We start from the raw sequence: 16,055 nt of genomic DNA, 5'->3' as shown, positions 1-16,055 counted from the left end.
CATTTAAGGAAAATCTGTTATAGTCAATCAGTAGAAGATTAATAATGAAAAAATGAGCAAATTACTGGGTCTTCTTACACATATTTTTAACAACTAAATAAATAAATATGTCACATTTTGAGAAAATCAACAAATTTATTTTTTTAAATATTTATTTGTGTACATTGGTATATTTCATACTTACATACACATTATTAGTTCAATAGCAAACATTTGAGGGCGATTCAATAATTAAAGACACAAACATGAACATAATAATTAGTTTATAACACAAGGAATTAAATATTGCCTTAAAAATTAAGCACTTTAGAAAATCCCTTAGTTGTAAATAATATTTTGACATTTAATCTTGACACTAGGTTTTCCTCCTTATTTACTTTACACATTTTTCTCAATAGAACATCAGATCAAGAGTTTGAAATAAACAAATGTAAAGCTAGATAAAAAATCTGTTCTTTAAGCTGGAAGATTGTTAGTTTTTGTTGTACTGTGAGTTTGGTTTGCTTGGCATTTCCCTCACCACCACCCCATTCAGTCGCCCTAAAGTATAAGACCAAACGTCTGTGTCACAACGGCTATTGAGCCTTGAAACAGTTTAGTGACCAGTGTCCTAACTAGCTCCTAGAGCTATCCTAAAAGCGTGAGCAGAATAAGCGTGGTACCATACAACAGTCACTTATGTGTCCCACTGCCCACTTGTCATATGTCACTAAAATGAGTAGACGCACCCCGTCAACTACTAAAACATATATGACTATCAGTAATTAAATTTATCTCGTCAAAACAGCAATTCGTGCCGCACCTAGGTTGCTGAATGCCAGCAAGTACCTGTCGACCATTAAAGTGCTTGGAGCTTTAATTTGGCTGGTAGCCAGCCATATCTCTTGGTTAGCTTCCTACAGCAGTGCGGTAGGAGTCTTTTCTCTTAGGTAAACTACTGATGTCGGCTGAACATAGCAACTGCATCAAGGAACTTCCACACGGTCCAACAATGCGGCTCTCGCCACATTGACTCGCCAATTGTTGTATTATGAGTAGTGAAAAATGCATGGGTAAGTGTAGTTATGTAAAATAATTACATCTTTGATTTCTTCAGTATGTTTGAATTACTTTGGATGATAGCTGATTTATACAAAATTCTATAATAGTTGATTAAAAAAAAGTACCCACTGTTCTGTGAGCCTCTCTCGTTAAAAAATTAAAATTAGATGTTTCATATTCTGAAATGTAGTAATGATCCATCTAATTTAATAAGATTTGACTTAATTTTTGCTCAGTGGTGTTTCTGGTACTTCTATTTTAAACTTTTAATAAAAAAACATATTTTTAATAAAAGATCCAGATAGTGTTTGAATATTTAATTGTCTAAGCAAGAAAATTTAAAAAACAACTCAGGTACTTATAAACTAATATCACCCCCAAAAAATTATTAATTGGTTACAATACCAGTCTATTTAATTCTTTTACCTATAGTGGCCAATTTAAGTAAAAATAAAAATAAATAAAACTTAGCGTCTGATAACTTAGTTACCTGAAAAAAAAAATTATCCAAAATATTAAATAACTAGCTGCTGACAAAAAAGTAGTAATATTTTCTTATAGCATTACATATTGTTTCCATCATAAAAATTGTCAAATGACACTTGCTAGTAATAAATTTGTCAATTTGTTACTGTAAACAGAACAATTAAAAGTTAAGTTCTACAAAAATAATAATAATAAAAATTGTGCACTGAAATATTAATAAAATGAGTGAAGATGAAGAGGCTGTATCATCTTAGTTTTATCACGAAAGTACTTTCGTGGGATCCTCCATCCTGGGTCACGATATAATTATTTAATTAAACTGCATTTTAAAAATTAAAATAAACATTATATAATGTTTGTTATATTACTGTAATATTAAAATAAAAATTGGGTATTAATTTATTACATGAGTGCTGCTATCTGTTGCAGTTTTTATAAGTTAACTTGGAAAATCTAAGATCGGAGTCAAAATTTGAGGTTGCAACATCAATAATCTCAGTCAATGTCAAAAAGACCATAATCATGACAACTACTGGCACAAACATCAGTCACGAATAATAATGAAGACATCGGCTGCATTAATGATTACATCTTTCTTGGATTCATGATAACTCGAAATGGTGGATGCAACCCAGAAATCGACGGCGAATAACAATGGGCCGGTAGGCATTGTTGAGCATGAACCGAATCTGGAAAAATAAAGATTACTAGTCTTGGCCGCCATGTTGTTTCTGTTATAGGTAAACCAGATCAACGACGGCATCTTCGTGGTCTCGCCAAACCCTTCCCGGACATACGTGTGGTTTTAAAATTAAATTTTTCTGGAAAGAAATCTTCATTTGATCAAATAAAACGATGCAATCAACTTTTCCTCCACCACTCCCGAACGCTAATTTTTTATACAAAATTGTAAGATATCTTTTTACAGCTGTAAAAAAGAAGAAAACGAGACAGTACCAAAATATATCATAAGAAATATAAAGTAAATAACATATAGAGCTGAACATACTGCCCGAAAAAAAAACAATCGATTGATTTTTTTTTTCTTTTTAATATTACAGAAAAATATAAGCAATAACACAATAATAACATTAACAGTTTTTGATCTGAATCTCATAATTGTAAATGAAAATAAAATAAATAATATAATATTACATTAATATATGTTAATAGTATAATTAACATATATCAATGAAATTGCAATTGTGCAAAGGGCATACAATTGTACAATAATAAATAATACTGTATTTATAAATATCATTCATATGTTACAAAAAAAAAGATACCAATGCACATAGGATCATTGTAATAAAAATGAATACTAGACCAATTCAAACAATAATAACATATTGTACTGAGTTAGGATTCAGCAGTACATATAGTACATAACATACTGTATGAAGATACATAATAATATTATATTAATATTAAATAATAATTTTCAATTAAATAAAAATTATTTTTTTGAAAAACTATAACGTATTGTATTCCTTTGCAGTCAGATTAGTTTTATGCATTACTTTAGAGATTAATCTATTGTGACTATATCCTTAATAAATTTAGGATATATCTTAAACATGATGATAGTATTGTGGAAATAGCGGTTTAAGCGCAAATTCAAGGTCATCCGACGCTGCTTGATGAGGTGCGCATGTGTGAATCCCTGTGTGAGGCAAGACGAGCACCCCATGTGAGGCTAGACTAGTCTGTTAAGCGAGTACACCATGTAAGGCTAGATGAGGTAAGGTGAGTACCCCGTGCGAAGCTATGGAGACTGAAGCATAAACGTTTTTGAAATGAAGTGTGAACTAAATGATACGAATCAATTGAATTAACGAATTTTTTTTTCTTCGTACTTCCACTATCCCTCCCTTTCTTTCCCCTTTCCCCCTCAAAAATTAAATGTTGGTCCCTCGCGTCAGTAGCTAATCAAAGCGCAGCATTTAGTCACGTGACCTAAAAAAATCAAAAAATTGCAAATATCTCGAAAACGGTGCGATCTAGGGCATTTTTAACTGAAAAATAATGCTATCTACTTTCGCGCCCGAACCATATGTGCCAAATTTTAAAAAAGTTAAAAAATTATCCACATCTCGCACTGGTCGTAAAATATATAATTCTATATATCTCGGGAACGGTATGTCCTATTTAGAAAATTCAAACAGTTTCTTAAATTGTACAACCTAAGGAATTATAATTTTCAAAATATCCACGTTTCGCACAAATCATATAGGTAAGAAAACAGGGTTGCGATACTTTCAACTGCTATCCCGAAGATAGACGGAGATTATCGAACAAATCCGATTGTTTTTATAAGTTATGTTAATAAAACAATCATTTTTGTACTAAATATTTGTACACATTTTTATACACAGAATACAAGTCTCTTTATTTTTTCGGAGTAACATTTATAGTATCCAACTTAATTTTTATCTTATATTTTAAATCTTCATTTAAATAATTTATTTCTTTTTCCAGCCAGTAATTTGATAAATACAAAGAGTCCAAATTCTCGAATTCTAATACATATCTAAGTTTTTTCTATAAACTATTTGTTTTATTCCCTTAATAATTAGTTCCGTTTCTTGTTGCAATTCTTCTTGCCAAAAGCATCTAGGAGTTTAACTTTGCTTTTTATTTCCTGCGTAGTAATGCTATATACATTTTCCACATCCTCTTGCCCATACGTTGTCAACTCTTTTTCATATTCTTGTTGATTCTATTTATAAAACCTTAAATTTTCGATTTTAAGAAACGAGTGTCCATTAAAGTAGTTAGTCCGTCGGTTTCAAACTCTGCAAATAGTGCTTCGGTTGCTAGATGTACGATTTTTAGGCCGGCACACGTAGTTACAATATAGCCATCCTTTTTAAGCAGATCTAACTGGGAATGTATACTTTTATAATTATACTTTTTGAATATCCTCTTAAATAATAAACACCTTTGTATCTTTAGTTTTCTAAGAGTACTCTTATGTATGGATACTTTCCATTATTATTATTAATAGTAAATGCAGATATTTTATATTCCCCAGTTAGATCCAAATTTTTCCATGGATTTTGTTTAAAGTAAATTGTAAGCCTGGCTTTCAAATCTGCAATCATCCGTTCTTTCTCAAACAGCATTTTGTACTCTTCTTTTGTGGTAATTGTTTAAAATACTCTAAGTTTCTTTTTTTGACTTCCAACTCTAACTTTCGTTTTCTTACACTTAACATATTAACTGTATTTAATGACACAATTTCTTTAATGGGGTATGGGATACGTTTATTTGATATATTGGTCCTTTTTCGTAAAACATGTAGAATAATGTTACTTGTGTCTACCAATCCCAATTCACCAATATCTATATTTGGCGGTATCGTAGAGAACAATGAGATTGAAAAAAGAATGTTTTTACAGCTTTAATGTAGCACTTTTGTATAAAACATATATTGTCTTTGTTCCAATCGTTAACTATTTCAACATAATTGACAGGTAGATAGTACGTAGTTTATAATCTTCTCTCGATTTCTATTATCTGGTTTTGATTTGTATACCAGTCAACTTTCTTGTATTTTTATTACCCCAGTAGACAAACTGCAAAACACTGTTAAACACGACACAACTGTACTGTAAGTTATCCAGTCCACATAGAAGCAATTGGTACAGAGTTCAGTGGGGTACCATTTAAATATTGTTTGTTAGTTCTTAGTACAAATAAATAATCTTCGAGATTGTCAAACGCACTAGACATTTGATAAAGTTTGTAATATTATTTCCAATTTCTTTGTTTACCTCTGGACTTGTGATGTGGCATATAATTTATTATATATCTTTATTATTGAATTGGAGTTTATCCACGTTAAGTAATCTATCCCAACGGTTTTATCATTGTTCAGAATCACATTGCACTCTTCTAAGAACTCTCCTAGAACACAAAAGTTATGATTCGATGTTAGGTAATCACACTTCTCTATCTTGTTAAAAATGCCAGAAAAAATATTGTGTTATATCCAAATACATCAAGTAAAAATCACCCAGACGTATCTGTTGCAATATCCCAGGAAGCTCGTCCAACAGAAGGTCCATTTTAACGTCAGCCAGATCGACTACATGCGGTATAGCTACTGGATTTTCATATCTTCTCGTAACCTTTTCCATTTCGTCTTGTCCAATCTGTTTTAAAATTTCTATTGCCTTTGTGCTCCGTTGTCGTGTAGAGAAAATTGTAGTTTTGCCTTGACAGCGTGTCTGGCAGTGATGAACTTGCAGAATTTACCACTTAAGTAGCTGTTAAAAGGGCCACACATCTCTTTCTTCAGCATTATAGACCTTCGCTTGTCTAATTGATTTTACTAGTCTGCTTGATCATATATTTTAACTACTATAATGTTGTCACAAAATGGCACCATAATTGGTGTAAGCAGATTTAAATTTTTCTTAATAAGCAGTGTCTTATTTTAATTCATATTGCCTATATCTGTAATCAGATTATCCATTTTTTATAATAATAACCACAGAGTTCCACGTCCAGGGCGGCAACAGCTGTACCTTTGTACATCACATATAGCTGGCTAACGGGGTTCCGAGTAAATTCCTCGGTTATGCTTTGTTAAGTTTGACCTGGTTCCAACTTCAGGTCACTAAACGGACTGGATTTTTGGCTACCTGCAGGAAATGGAATAACAAACGATTTTGGAAATGGATTCATACCACTCTTAGAGCTGGCGATGTGGCGGCCAGGGTCAATGTTATTGCAGGTGTAACGGAGACCCTTCCGTTGTCCACATGCCCCCTGCGATGGCAAGCATGTAGCAATGGTGCCCATGTATGTCGGTGCATGGGAGCTCTGAAAGCTTCGGTGAGTAGGAGCCTGGAGTCAGTGCAGAGACTGCGCCGCATCCGCTCTCTGCCAGGACATATGCCGGTTCCACCGGAGTACCGGATCGGACCTCCAAGGTTAGTAGCCCTGGAGTGGGGGTGTACCCCGGCGGCTAGCCTTGCTACAGAAGGGATCAATGTTCATGAATTTTCCTGAACAAACTAACGTGGCAGAGGGTGCACGTAAACACCCTCGTTTAGAAACCGCCGATTCGCCACAAGCGAAGAGGAAAAAAGTAAGGAGAGTGATAAGATTAGAAAAGATGCTGATAAAATCAGTAAAGATTTAAGAAAAGCTTTGTTTGGAAATAATGTTCCCAAACCAAGATATTTGGTCATCACAAAAGAGAATGGTAACTTCCAAAAGGTAAGTCCATTCTTAATTGCTAGAGAGATTACAAATTGTGCTGGAGGCCCTGTTAAAGAAATAAGAAAAACTTTTACGGGACTTCATGTAGAGACTGTTAATGATATACAGTCTCAGAAGATTCTAGGACTGAAGAAAATTGGAGAGCTAGCAGTATGTGTTGATCCCCACGGCACGCTCAACACCTCAAGGGGTGTTGTGGTCTGTCGGGATCTTTTAAATTGTTCGGAGCAAGAGATTGTAGAGGAACTGGCAGCACAAGGAGTAATAGAGTGCCGTCGATTGAACATGAGAAGGAACGGTGAGGTCTTACCCTCAGCTTCTCATGTCCTCACTTTCAACCGGCCTACTTTGCCAGAAAAGATAAGAGCGGGGATTCACCGTTTGGATGTGCGGGCATTTGTCCCACAGCCAGTGAGGTGCTTCAAGTGCCAACGCTTTGGCCACACCGCTCTTAGATGCGAAAGACCGCAAATATGCGTGTGCGGTGAAGAGGTGCATGAGGGAGAGCCGTGTAAAGAGCCTCCTACATGTATTAATTGCAAAGGAGCGCATTCTTGTAGATCAAGGAATTGTCCTGTCTACAAAGATGAAGTGGCTGTGCAGGAAGTAAAAACCCTGCAAAAGGTCAGCTACTTCGATGCAAAGAAGATAGTTAACGCCTGTAAGCCTAGAGCAACAACAACTTACGCTCAGGCTACGGCTGCCGCTCCTGTCACTGCTCCCGTTGCTGTCGATGAGGGTCAACTCATAAGTAAACTTGCTCCGACATTGTCTAATATGATTGAAAGAATTATAGACAATAAAATGAAACTTCAATAGTAAAGAGCCAATAAAGCCAAAGATATTAGTACAGCCTCCTGAAGATAAAACACAGAAAGTTGCTCTTACTCTCAAGAAAACGGACGCCAAAGCAGAAAGTCAAGTTCGCCTCAGTGAGATTCTTGATGAAAAGAAAAAGGTAACTGCTACAGAGACTGTTATGGAGGCTCCAAAGCCTCCAGCAACTGAGTTGGCCTCTAAACCCCAGAGGCCACAAAATCACACAGGGGGGGGCGAGTGCCCCCCTCCCACAAGCGGTGACCGGTGCTATCCCCGTGTCGGGGAGTGGCCAGGTTGCCGCCTCTCAATCGGCGCCTGAAACCGGCGCCGATCCATGTCCGTCGTCGTCGGCGGCTTCGGTGGTCTCCGACACGGAGACCGGAAGCCTTACAGGCGACGACCTTCTCCGCGAACATGCTGCTGTTCGCAACATGGAGAAGAAGCGTAAAAAAGGATGGCCGAAAGGAAAACCCAGACAATAATTTAATTAAAAATTAGTGAGTCGATAGTACAGTGGAACATCAATGGATGTTTTTCAAACATCCATGAGCTCCAACGCTTGGTACATGATGTAGACCCGATCTGTATATGTCTGCAAGAAACACATTTCCGCCGAAATGAAAATTTTAAATTAAAAGGATTCAATATATTTCGGCGAGATCAACCGCCAAATATAAGAGTTAGAGGTGGAGTAGCTATATTAACATCGACTAGAGCTACCACCGAAGCGGTTGTTCTAAACACAAACCTACAAGAGGTCGCCATTAGAATGAAGCGTCCGCTCCAGGTCACTGTCTGCAGCATATACTTGCCGTATTTTGATTGGAATAAGGATGACATAGCAAGACTAATTTCCGAGCTTCCCCCACCTGTTTTACTGGTGGGTGACTTTAATGCTCATAATTCTCTTTGGGGATCAGATCGAGTAGATCCCCGTGGAAGAGAACTGGAAGGGTTCCTGATGAATTCAGAACTTATTATTTTAAACGACGGATCAGGAACCTTTTTCAATGCCAGAGATGGATCGACGTCCTGTATAGATCTTGCACTTATAAGCGGATCGATAGCACCGAGGTACAGCTTCCATGTTATAGACGATCTGCATGGAAGCGATCATTTCCCGGTGGAAATTGTAACTGATGTTACAAGAACAATATATCAAGAACAATATATCCCATCCCTAAAAGATAGTTATTTGAAAAGGCAGACTGGACGAGCTTCACAGCTAGAACGATACTCCCGGAAACAACTGGAGTTATCGGAGACGATGTCGACGCCATAACAAATGCAATAATTGAGTCGGCATCGAGATATATTCCCAAAACATCTGGGAAACTTACAAAGAAACCCGTTCCATGGTGGAACGATGAAATAAGTGAAGCTATAAAAAGAAAGAAAAGGGCGTATAACGCCTTTAAGAAGCGTCCTAGTATAGAAAATCTTGTTGCCTTTAAGAAATACAGGGCGTATGCTAAACGTCTTATGATAGATTCGAAAAAACGATCCTGGCAGCAATACGTGTCATCCATCGACAAAACTACTACTGCATCAGATGTTTGGAGGAAAGTGAAGGCGATTTGTGGGCGTAATGATTTTGCTCCCATAACTAGCCTTCAAGATGAAGATGAAATAAAAGATACTCCATATGAAATTGCAGAGCTGTTATCCAATCATTTCGAAAAGGCCAGCAAAACGGCCAACTACGAGGAAGGTTTTCGAACCAAAAAAGAAGAACTCGAAGGTCTACTAAATTTTAGAACTGAGTATAATTACTCATATAATGTACCATTTAAAATGGAAGAATTCGCGAAAGCGTTGGAAAAAGCAGGTAACACAGCTGCTGGTCTGGATGAAATCCACTATAATATGATCAGGCAGCTGAATACCATTGCAAAGTCTAGATTAATAGAACTTTATAATAAAATATGGCGGGATGGAACGTACCCGCAGCAGTGGAAAAAATCTCATGTTGTTCCAGTACCAAAGAAAAATAAAAATTTAACAGACCCCAATAGTTACCGTCCTATTTCTTTGACGTGTGCTATGGGGAAAATATTGGAAAAAATGATTAATAATCGACTCGTCTGGGTTTTGGAAAAAGAAAACCTGATATCACCGTATCAAGCAGGTTTTCGACAATAACATTCTACCACTGATCAAATGATCAGCTTAGAGGACATTATATATAACAGCTTTATTACAAGGAAACATTGTGTTGGAGTCTTCTTTGATCTTCAGAAGGCTTTCGATATGACCTGGCGTCATGGTATAATGCTCCAGTTACATGAATGGGGCATTCGTGGCAATCTGCCTATACTGCTCAGCAACTACATGAATGACCGTACCTTCCAAGTACGCGTCAACAATGAATATTCATGTGAAAGAATCTTGGAAAATGGCATACCGCAAGGTTCGCCGTTGAGCGGTACCTTGTTTACCATTGCCATTAATAAATTGATATTAGCCATTCCAGTAGAAATCAGCAAAAGCGTCTATGTTGATGATCTGGCAATCGTATATGCCAGCAACAAGACTGCTATGGTGAGGTACAAATTGCAACGAGCGATCAATGCTCTAAATGAAGTTGCAAGGAATAATGGATTGCAATTCTCACCAGAAAAAACGTGCTGTGTACACTTTTGTAGGAAGAGAATTCCTCATCAAAGTCCTGCGTTGACAATTGATGATAATCCAATACAATATAAAGACAGCGTAAGGTATTTAGGACTAGTATTGGATAAATCCCTTACATGGGGATTACATATACAGGACTTGAGTGATAGATGCAAAAGAGCCCTAAACATTATAAAATGTTTATCGAACTTAAATTGGGGCTCAGAAAAAGAGACATTATTGAGATTGTATAAAGCATTGGTTCAATCTAAACTAGACTACGGATGTATCGTAATTCATCCGCTAGAAAGTCGCACTTAAGAAAGTTAGACGTAGTTCATAATAGCGGAATAAGATACGCAACAGGTGCTTTCCGCACAAGTCCGGCGGCTAGTCTGATGTCTGAAGCCGGAATAATGCTACTACATTATAGAAGAGAGATCCTCTTGTTAAGATATGCAGCAAATATATGGGCTTTCCCTGCTCATATAAATAATAAATTGTTTACGAATCATCCCATGGCTGCATTATACGAACGTCGTGCTACCTATTCCAGACCAGCCGGAATTAGGTTCCACGAATTAAGAAATAAATATGAAGTTGCCATTCCAGATACATTGGCAATTTCTACTAGAGAAATACCGCCATGGCTCTTGCCAGCGGTTAATACAAGTTTGGATCTCTATCAAGGAGAAATAAAAAAGAAACCAGCAGTGATCATCCAGCAGGAATTTTTGGCAACCGTCAGTAGTTACGAAGAACATATTAGAATTTATACTGACGGTTCTAAAACCGAACATGTTGGAACATGTGTTGGATGCTCGATATATGTAAATGAAGAAGCCCACTTTTGGAGACTGCCAGATGTGGCCAGTGTCTACACGGCAGAACTCACTGCAATTCAGCAAGCTCTTCGCTACACTGAACACTATTGCGAAGAGAGAGTGCTAATATGTTCCGATTCATTAAGTGCACTCGTCGCAATTCGGAACAAGAACATTAAGGATGTCCTAATTGCAAACATCCTGTCCATTTTATACGTACTAAAACAACGAGGACAGCGATGCGTATTTGTATGGACTCCGGGGCATGCTGGTATTACAGGTAATGAAATCGCAGACGAAGCTGCCAGAAAGGCAACAGTCTGCGATGTTTTGGATACATTTCCTGTAAGAGTGGCAGATGTTAAAAACCGTCTAACAAACATAGTAAAAAACAAGTGGAATGCTGAATGGAGGAGATTAAATACAAAATTAAACACAGTAAAATCTTCTCCTTATAAATGGAAAAGCGACTATAAGTTGACTCGCCGTGAACAAGTAGCGGTGACCAGACTTAGAATCGGTCATACGCGATTAACAAATTTATATTTGTTAACTGGCGAAGTGAGACCAATGTGCGGTGTTTGTAATAAAACACTGACAATCAAGCATCTTATAGAAGAGTGTACGATATATGAGGACCTCAGAAAGAGGTTCCGTTTTAGAAATAATATTACTGCTGATCTGGATAATGGAAATGAAGAAAATATAGTTGCATTTTTACACGCCAGTGGACTTCTTAAAAGTCTATAAAAATGAAAGTTTAAGCTGTGAGAAACTCTAAGCGGTAGTTTATATATATATATAAAGAAAAAATGGTATTGATAAGTTTAATTTTAATTTTAAACGTATGCATATATACATAAGGGAGTCTTGAAACGTGGCACGTATAGTGACGGGAGGTAGCCCTCTTGCCTAGGCCATTTTGGCTCACCTGCATCCAAGAGCAGTGAGTCGGGGTGTGTCCGATGATGGCATGGGGGACCCTCAAGGATGGATTGAGGGCGCGAGGCTGTGGGTGTACGCTGTGCATGCCTATAGCCTGTCTATAAGAAGGATTCAACTGCCACGGCACCCTGGCGCGACTGATATACTGCTCAACGGCGGTTCTGGTCGCCCCGAGGGTGCTTAAACAAACTATAAATGAGACTCGTAGAAGAAAGAAAGAAAGATATGGTAGGATAAGTTTTAATTTAATGGTCTTTTGGGAACCTATCTCAAATTTTAATATTGGGGCCCTTTACACCCCATAAGTGTTTGTGATTGTCCTTGTCTTTATGTCTTAAATGTTTTGTGTAGTTTGTGCTTTTAAATAAAATGTAAGGACCCTTTACACCCTTACATACGACGATCCAGATGGTGATAGTAGTTTCTTTTAAAGATTGTGACGAGGGCTAATGACCTTAGCAGTCGATGCCCATAAAAATTAAATAAAAAAATAAATAAATAAATAACCACAGACCGAAGCGTTCATCGGTTGGCTTCGTTTTATTCACTGAAAGCTGGAAAGTGCTATATACTTTAAAGAAAGCCATATTTTCACATTTGACTACCGAGAAGTAATGTTCGGCTACAGCTAACCATGGGTATGGATAGTTTAACAATATCATTCCTTAACTTGTACAGTTTAAGAATCCAATTTAATTTTCTAAATTGGACATACCGTTCCCGAGATATATAAAATTATATATTTTACGATCCGTGCGAAGTGTGATAGTTTTCTAACTTTTTAAAATTTGGCACGAATGGTTCCTAGCCGTGTTGGGATGTTTTACAATATAGGATTATTTTTTAATCAAAAATGCCCTAGGACACACCATTTTCGAGTTATTTGATATTTTTGGAACTTTTTTTAGGTCACGTGACTAAATGCTGCGCTTTGATTGGCTACTGACGCGAGGGACTCACATTCCAACTGCTGTGTAGGAAAGTGGTTATGGTCGAAGGGAGGGGTAGTGATAGTTCGAGGGAAAAATTTATTAATCATTCAATTGATTTGAATCATTTAGTGTACAGGTCATTTCAAAACCTTATGTGCTTCATAGTCTCCATAGCCTCAAACGGGGTACTCAGCTTACCTCATCTAGCCTCGCATGGGGTGTTTGCCTTGCCTCACACATGCCGCATCTCACCCAGCAGCGTCGGATGACCTTGAATTTCCGTTTAAATCTCTATTTCTACACTACTGATGCCATTTGATATTTTGTGCACAACATCACCATGGATGCATAAATCTGGGACTTCTTCAAAGTTTTGTTGCTGGGGAATTATTAGAGTGAAGGTGAATTTAATGTCCAGAATAAGCATGATGACGAATATAGAATGTACGATTAAAGTCTTGGGCACCTATTCCAAGACTAAATAAATATAATCTTATAATAAATATATATATCATGTGGTGCATTCAATTACTAGATTAAGCATGATGCCAATGGATACTTTGGTCCAACATCACCACGGATGCATAAATCTGAGACTTCTTTAAAAGTGTTGTTCCTGGGGCTCAACTGGAGTGAAGATGAATTCAATGGCAGAAAATAATCATGATTCATGATCTTTTAAAAGTGTTGTGTATGAGATTCCATTGGAATGAAAGTGTGTTCATTGGCCAGACTAAGCGTAATGTCATGGGAACTTAGCCACATGACTTGACGAATAAATTATCGAAATGCATTATGAGTACAATCCATCTGTATATGTATACCTGATTGTTTATGTATGTTTACTTATATAGTATGTATGTGCCTGTGTGTAGTATGCATTTACCTGTAATGCAGTATAATAATATTCTGTAAAGAGTTGTTGGTTATGTTTGGCAGAACAGCATATTGCACCTTAAATGAAGAATTCATATATAAAGAGTGAAATTTAATTACAAAGCTGTATTGAGATTGAGAAAGTAATTATTTATTCCTGTAATGGGGAGATTAAGTTTTTTAATGTATATTTTATCACCCTCCCTCGAAGTTACTGCCTTTTCTGCATTCTTGTTCTGATTTTTATTGAGTGCAGATTTATTGCATTTTTAGAAATCGGCTTCTTTTCATATGGATGGCGTTTTTAAACGCAAACCGTTTTTTAAATAGAAATAAAATTATACAAATTTAGAACAAAATAGATGTAAATAAATAAATAATAATAAAATAAAATCGACATAAATAATAGAATATAATAGTAAATTTTTTAAAGTTTTCACTTTTTGGAAAGTCAAATTGAAAATTTGGGTAGGTTTTTGATTATAATTTGAGAATGGCTTAAAAACGTAAACATTTAAAAAAGAATTATATTTTTTTAAGTGTTATTTCAAATAATTCCCTTATTATAATTATAAGTTACTGTAATTAATTACAGTAATAATATGATTAAAGTAATTTCTTTGACCTATTATTCTTTTATGAATCTTCCTTCATGAACCTTTTGTTTCTGTTTTCCTCGCATCAATTCATCTCGTCTTTTGATAGATCTACTATTTCTGCAGTTAAATATTGGAAAAATTTATTTTTTCGAGCCGTCAAGTTTTTCCCGTGTTGTTAAGCAACTGGTGTTGTAATACTGAATTATGGATATTTTAATAATCTAATTATCAGAATATTGTAATTAAGTTATTACTTACTTGTTTTTTTTTTTTTATGTAAGTCTTAATTATTTGTGTATTTCGATTTTTACATTATTTGATAATATTTATATTTGTTTGATCCTATTATTTTATGAATAGTTGTATTTGTAATTTTTAGAATCTACAATGCCTTAACCGTTTATGATTACAAAATTATTTACCGCAGGCTATATCAAAGCTTTCATGATGTTCTGCCTTGTTTCTGTAAAATAAATAATGGTTGATTTTTTCAAGTTGATTACCTAAGAATTCCTTCCCCATTATTCACTGTTACAACAGATAAGTGAGGTTAAACTATATTTTGAAAGTGTTTGAGTCAAAGGGTTTGTTACCTTATTCAATGAAAGAAAATTCAATATATTTTAAATTTCACAATATCAAAATTTTCTCTATCAGTAACATTATTTGTTTATTTTAATCCATTTTACCTTTTCCTCATACCAGTTCTACAGCTTTTATTTATTTTTAAATAACTGTGTGATTCTGCTCTCTTATCTTGAAATTATGTCTTCATATTAGTTTTATATTTAATAATTAGTTCAACAAACTTGTAATTGATTTAAATTATTCTTCTAACTATTTTTATGATTATTTGAACTAAATAAAATGTATTTTTATTTTATAACTGTTCTCTATGTATAACTTCATTAAAAAAAACCTTATTCTATTTTTCAGTTTCTCTTTTGAAGCATTTTTATTTGACATTACACTTAATGATTATCAAATAGTTTTGGATGCTGGACCCTAGAACCTAGCTTAAAACTTTGCTAAATTTTAAAAACATGGAAAAATCTGAAACTTTTGTCAAATATACACTGAAATTTTTGATGGATCCAAGTAAGGCTGAATAAACGTCTAATAAATATATTTAACAATTTTAATCATATCTGCCTATTCAGGCATTATTCCTGAATGATAATTCATTTTCAATGAGATTTGGTGGTTGATTTAATTTTGGTCTTCATTTACAAATTCAGAGAGAGGATGTAATTTTTTTTCTGTCCCTGACAGGGACAGAAATAGTTTTTCCTCAATTTGTTACTTGAATATGACTGTAATTATAGAAAAAAATAATTAGAGGGCAAAATGTATTCTTTGTATAATTTTGAACAAGTACTGGCTGAACCATTTTTCAATTAAACTTTTTTGTTTCAGTCTTTTCATTTACAATAATTTTCTGAAGGCAGTAGGTACACACAGTTATTTATTTACATAGTTACATGTAGTAACGATGTATGTTATACAGGAATGCATATAGTTTTACACAAAGAGTGCGTATATTATTATTATTTTTATTATTGCAGAAGAAAAAGCATACAATATTTACTAGGTTAAAGAAAAAAAATGAAGATACAAAAATGTACTTGTCACTAAATCAATTTATTATAGTGTAACCCAATATAATTCAGAGATTATCAATGTCTTTC

The sequence above is a fragment of the Lycorma delicatula genome, chromosome 2 (assembly GCF_047948215.1).
Source record: "Lycorma delicatula isolate Av1 chromosome 2, ASM4794821v1, whole genome shotgun sequence".
NCBI lineage: Eukaryota > Metazoa > Arthropoda > Insecta > Hemiptera > Fulgoridae > Lycorma > Lycorma delicatula.
Note: the sequence above shows the minus strand (reverse complement) of the source record.